The following is a 6,832-nucleotide window of genomic DNA, read 5'->3' on the forward strand; positions in this document are numbered from 1 at the left end:
GATCTGGATCGTGATTTTCTTGCCCATGTTTTGCTCGTTTTTTGGCACGATATTATTTCAAATTTTGTTCCTGTTTTTGGATCTTGTACGTTCTTTTGTCGTGTTCTTTTGCCGGAGAGGAGTTCGCCGGAGAGGAGGAGGAGGAGGTCACCGGAGAGGCGCTCGCCTACATCGTCGGAGAGGAGGAGGAGGTCGCCGGAGAGGAGTTCACCGAAGCATCGGAGAGGAGGAAGGAGAAACCATGAGGGAATGGGAGGAGAGGAGGGAGGAGGAGCTCACCGGAGAGGAGGGAGGAGAAACCGTGAGGGGAGGGGAGGGGAGGAGAGGAGGGAGGAGGAGGTCGCCGGAGAGGAGGAGGAGGTCGCCGGAGAGGAGGAGGGTAGTATGGTGGAAGAGAGAAGAGAAGATGGAGTGGAGGAGAGGAGGAGATGGAGTGGAGGAGAGGTGGAGTGGAGGAGAAGAATGAAGAGGTAAGAAAGAGAGGACCACGCCCAGCCATATATACGGCATAGTAATGGCGCACCGTGGGCAGGTGCGCCATTACTAACTTTTTATTTTTTTATTTTTTGATTTATTTTGAATTTTGAAGGCGGGAAGATACTAATGGCGCACCATGGGCAGGTGCCCCATTAGTAACTTTTTTATTTATTTTTTTTGACTTATTTTGAATTTTGAAGACGGGAAGATACTAATGGCGCACCATGGGCAGGTGCGCCATTAGTAAGTTTGAATTTTTTTGCCTCTCCAGATCTTAAAAGCCCCGTATCTTTTTTTCTGTTAAGTTTTTGAGGATTTTGAAAATGTTTAACGGGGTCCCCCCATTAAATTCGGATGTAACTTTTCGAGTAGATGATGTTTCATATTAAAAACTTTTTCATCCGAGTTCGTACGCAAAAGTTATGCCCATTTTTACAAATTCTCGAGAGATTTTGCAAAAAAGTCGAAAATTCATATTTGTAAATTTTGCTAACAACTAGACCACATATCACATGGGAATCTTATTTTCTTTATTTTTTGACATTTCTATCATTTTCTTTTATTGTTTTGAAACTGAAAAGGCGGTCCACAGGGGGGTGCATTCGGGCGAATGTTTGGGCCAAGTTACTAATGGCGCACCGTGGGAGTGGTGCGCCATTACTAGTTCAACTAGTAATGGCGACTAGTAATGGCGCACCGTGGATGTGGTGCGCCATTACTAGTTCAACTAGTAATGGCGCACCACTCCCGCGGTGCGCCATTAGTAGTTTTGAAAAAATTAATTTTTTTTACTAATGGCGCACCGTGGATGTGGTGCGCCATTAGTATTTGCACACTAATGGCGCACCAACACATGGTGCTCCATTAGTATATAGTAATGGCGCACCACATTTCTGGTGCGCCATTAGTGTCAATTCCATCTATAGCCCTTTTCCTAGTAGTGCTCGTACAACAATAGCTACCAAGCCAGTTTGAAGATGGCACCGTTTGAAGCTCTGTATGGACGCAGGTGTAGAACGCCATTGATGTGGGATGAGGTAGGAGACCGGCAGTTGTTTGGACCAGACTTGATCAAGGAGTCTGAGGAGAAGGTTAAACTGATTCGTGATAGACTGAAGATTGCTCATTCCAGGCAGAAGAGTTACGCGGACTCGAAACGCATGGAGGTAACCTATGAAATTGGAGACAGAGCATATCTGCGAGTATCACCCTTGCGAGGAGGGAAACATTTTGGAGTTAAGGGGAAGTTAGCCCCGAGATTTGTAGGACCGTATCGTGTTTTGGAACGAATGGGATAAGTCGCCTACAAGTTGAAATTACCTGAGGGATTGTCAGGAGTTCACGATGTGTTCCATGTTTCACAGTTGAAGAAGTGTCATGCTGAGATGGCCGATATACCGTTAAGATATACAGTACCCTTGGAGGCGATTCAGTTGGACAGTGATTTGACTTATGAGGAGAAGCCAGTTAAGATTCTTGAGTTTGCCAGCCAAGTCACCCGCAGCAAGGTTATGAAGTTTTGCAAAGTTCAGTGGAGCCACCATACCGAGGATGAAGCCACCTGGGAACGAGAGGATGATCTCCGCAAAGACCACCCACACCTATTTTCTAGCCAACCCGAATCTCGAGGGCGAGATTCATCTTAAGGGGGTTAGCTTTGTAACATCCCAAATTTTCAATTTGGAATGTTATACATAGGTCATTCATGCATATCATATTTTATTGCATTTTCGTTCTGCAATCCTCGAAATCCTACGCAACTCAAGGACCCTCGAAGAGAGTTGGGGATTTCCCGGTTTTCATATTTGATTTTTATCAAATAATGAAACGAGGATTTTTGATTTTGATTATTTTTCTCTCTGAAAAATATTTCATAATAAAATATATAAGAGGAGATAACATGACTTCTCCAAAATAACTGAAATATTGGAGGAAAAATATTAAAATCATTGATTCATTTTTATTTGGATTTTAATTGCAATTAGAAAAATTGCACATTTTTCAAAATTGCATTTTAGGGCCAAGAAAATGTTCATCTCGTTCTAAATATTTTATTTAGACGGTGAAAATTTGTTTTGGCATTTTTAGATTTTTATTTTATTTTTTTAGGATTTTATTTCTGTCGGCGAAAATGTTTTTAAAAAAAGAGGTTCCGCTGGCTGGGCCGAAACCCAGCCAGGCCGCCGGCCCAGCCGCCTGCGCCACCGCCTCCCCGTCGCGCGCGCCGCCGCCCCCGACTTGGACGAGGAGTCTGAGCCGGACTCCGCCGCCCCGCCTTGGCCCCTCCCCCAAGTCGCTGCCCCCCCCTCTTTATATACCCGGCCGCCCCGAGCCACCCACCACCACCACCGCAGCCCCGCCGCCGCCCGTGCCCCGCAGCCGCCGCCCGCGCCTCACTGCCGCCGCTTGCCGCGCCGCCGCCGAGCCCCGCCGCCCCGCGAGCCGCCGCCCAACCCCGCCTCACCGGAGCCTCTCGCCGGAGGTACCGCGCCGGATCTGAGCCGCCGGTTTTTTAAGGAACCGTTTGGTTTTTTTACAAACCCTAGTTCGTTTTTTAGATCGGTTCGCCGGTTTTTCTTGGTTCTTCTAAATAGCGGATGTTCGTCCGTACGTTCGTTTTACCGAACGGTTTTCGCCCGTTAGTTACAGTTAACGAACGCTCGTTCGTTAGTCTGTTCGTCAGTTTCTTTTATCGGATTAATCCGCGATTATTTTCAATCGCGATTTTTGATCCGATCTTAGTTTCTGTTTATCTTTTCGCTCGTTAGTCAGAATCAGGCGATTCAAGCGCCTAGATCTTTGTCTCGAGACCCTCTTTTTGTTTAACCAACTTGCACAAGTTTTTGCTACTGTAAAACTGGACCTAGGTCTAGATAAGTAAAGGATCTTGTTTCTTTCGCCGTTTGAGTTTTGTTGCTCCGTTTGACTTGATTCTTTTTGCTAACCGGAGTTCTTAAGTTGAACTTTCTGGTCAACCTCTCTTATTTGAGTTTTTCTTATGCATCTTTGCTTGTTGCTTATGTATGTTATTGTTTGTTTGCGATAGAACACCCGGAGTGCGAAGCGTGTTGCTACGAGTCCCTAGGATTCGTGGATCGTCAGCAAGGCAAGTAACACATTGATCATACTCTTTCCATATCCAGTTTTTATGCATTAGTCCCAATCCTCAAACATTGCATGATTAGGATGTCTTTAACATGTGGGTTGGGAAGTAGTTGATGAGGTAGAACCTATTTCCCTGCATTCAAACCCTTGGGAGTTACTTCTACGCGTTGCTTATCTTATTTTGCTATGCTCGTAGACGTCGTTTGGGTTTGAGTGAAATCTATGACAGATGTGAGATTGTTAATTAATGGTTCAACTTAAGGTGGCAACTTAAATTAACATCTGGGTGGATTGAGGCACCTGGGGAACCCAGTGTTGTCTGTTTTTGTTTGGAAATCCCGGGGTACCCGTGTGATCTTCCTATGGACCGCCACCCAGGCTCAAAGGGAACTGGGATGATTCATGCTAGAAACTTCTGTGTGCAGCCACAAGCTATTATGGGCTCTAGCATAGTTGAGTAAGTTACATGAAGCTCTCATAGAGGTGGATCAGCAGGTAGTGGGTTTTATAGGTTCAGTATGGTCTGCCCGGAGTAGAGAGTTAATGTTTCTGAAAGACTGTGTCCCGGTCATCCGTATCTCAAACACCTTGTAGTACGAGAAATACAACAGAGGTGATCGAGTCTTGTGGGGAAAAGTGCGCAAACCTCTGCAGAGTGTACAATCTAATCATGGTTAGCCATGTCCCCGGTTATGGAAAATTTTGACTATCTAGTACTTGGGTTATCACATGTATCTCATCACTCTTAACTAATATTGTTGGGTTGTTAACTACTTTAATTTGGGATTGAGTTAGGGGTACCTTCTCAATATTGTTCAACCACCATGATAGTTAAATTAAAATCTATTCCTTTGTTGTAGGGAAAAATTGGCTTTTCGCAAAACTATAATCATAGAGCTTTCCACCAGCCAAATATGCATATAGATTTAGCATTACTCTGTTCATGCACTACTGTGTTACATTGCCAGCATATTCCATGTGCTGGCCCGTTTTCGAGCTGCAACGTATTATGTTGCAGACTTTTCAGACGAGGAGTATGGTTCGTTAGGTCGTTATCGTGCAGCTCAGCTATGCCGTTGGAGTTGATGGACTCACTTTATCTTCCAAGCCTTCCGCTATTATCATATTAGATGGCCTTAAGCCATATTATTGTAATAAGTTCTCTTTGGAGACATTCGATGTAATAAGTGTGCGATTGCTACTCTTCTATAAATCCTCGAGTACTGTGTGTGTCAGCATTACCGATCCAGGGATGACACTTATGCACAGAGACTTGACCGTTTGAGGTCGGGTCGCTACACCTACTAGATTGGTAACCTTGATTCTGAACTGAGGGGAATACTTATCACTACTATAATGTATCATGCTCTTGTTGGGGAACGCGGTATTTCAAAAAAATTCCTACGATCACACAAGATCTATCTAGGAGATGCATAGCAACAGGAGTGGAGAGTGTGTCTACGTACCCTCGTAGACCGAAAGCGGAAGCGTTTATCAACGCAGTTGATGCAGTCGTACACCTTCACGATCCGTCCCGATCAAGTACCGAACGTACGGCACCTCCATGTTCAGCACACGTTCAGCTCGATGACGTCCTCGCCTTCTTGATCCAGCAAGAGGGGCGAAGTAGTAGATGAGTTCTAGCAGCACGATGGCGTGGTGACGGTGTTGCTGAAGAACAATCTCCGCAGGGCTTCTCCTAAGCACTACAAAATCTATGACGGAGGATCAACTAGAGGGGACGGGGTTGCCGACACATGTCTTGGTGTTTCTTGATGTGTCTTGGGTGCTAGCCCTACCCCTCTATTCATATGTTTAGCCTTGGGGTCGAAACTTGGACTAAAAGCCTCCACAAAGTCGATTTCACACGAAAGGCAAGAGTCCTTCTCAGACTCCAGGGCCAGACGCTAGGGTTCCCGGCGTCTGGACCTAGATGCCAGGGACCCTAGCGTCTGGCCCCTAGACTCCGCAAAACTTCCTTTTGCGCTTTCCAAAAACCGTGTGGGCTTTCCCCTTTGGCCCAAATAAAGTGTTCTCGTACCCAAATATTTCGGAAAACATCCGAAACCCCTTCCCGAGACCAAACACTATTATCCCATATATCAATCTTTATATCCGGACCATTCCGGAGTTCCTCGTCATGTCCGTGATCTCATCCGGGACTCCGAACAACATTCGGTCACCAACATACATAACTCATATAATACTATATCGTGAACAAACGTTTAACGTGTGGACCCTATGGGTTCGAGAACTACGTAGACATGATCGAGACATCTCTCTGGTCAATAACCAATAGCGGAACCTGGATGCCCATATTGGCTCCTACCTATTATATGAACATATTTATCGGTCGAACCGCATAACAACATACGTTGTTCCCTTTATCATTGGTATATGTTACTTGCCCGAGATTCGATCGTAGGTATCATCATACCTAGTTCAATCTTGTTACCGGCAAGTCTCTTTACTCATTCCGTAATGCAACCTCCCACAACTAACTTATTAGTCACATTGCTTGCAAGGCTTATAGTGATGTGCATTACCGAGAGGGCCCAGAGATACCTCTCCGACTGTCGGAGTGAAAAATCCTAATCTCGATCTATGCCAACTCAACAAACACCATCGGAGACACCTGTAGAGCATCTTTATAATCACCCAGTAATGTTGTGACGTTTGATAGCACACTAAGTGTTCCTCCGGTATTCGGGGGTTGCATAATCTCACAGCCATAGGAACATGTATAAGTCATGAAGAAAGAAATAGCACCAAACTAAACGATCATACTGCTAAGCTAATGGATGGGTCTTGTCCATCACATCATTTTCTAATGATGTGATCCCATTCATCAAATGACAACACATGTCTATGGCTAGGAAATTTAACCATCTTTGATTAACGAGCCAGTCAAGTAGAGGCATACTAGGGACACTCTGTTTGTCTATGTATTCACACATGTATCAAGTTTCCGGTGAATACAATTCTAGCATGAATAACAAACATTTATCATGATATAATGAAATATTAATAACAACTTTGTTATTTCCTCTAGGGCATATTTCCTTCAGTCTCCCACTTGCAGTAGAGTCAATAATCTACTTCACATTGTCATGTGATTTTACACCAATAGTTCACATCACATCTCCATGTGACTAATACACAAAGGGTTTACTAGAGTCAATAATCTAGTTCACATCGCTATGTGATTAACACCCAAAGAGTGATCACGTTTTGCTTGTGAGAGAAATTT

This window comes from Triticum urartu, chromosome 6 (assembly GCF_003073215.2).
Source record: "Triticum urartu cultivar G1812 chromosome 6, Tu2.1, whole genome shotgun sequence".
Taxonomy (NCBI): domain Eukaryota; kingdom Viridiplantae; phylum Streptophyta; class Magnoliopsida; order Poales; family Poaceae; genus Triticum; species Triticum urartu.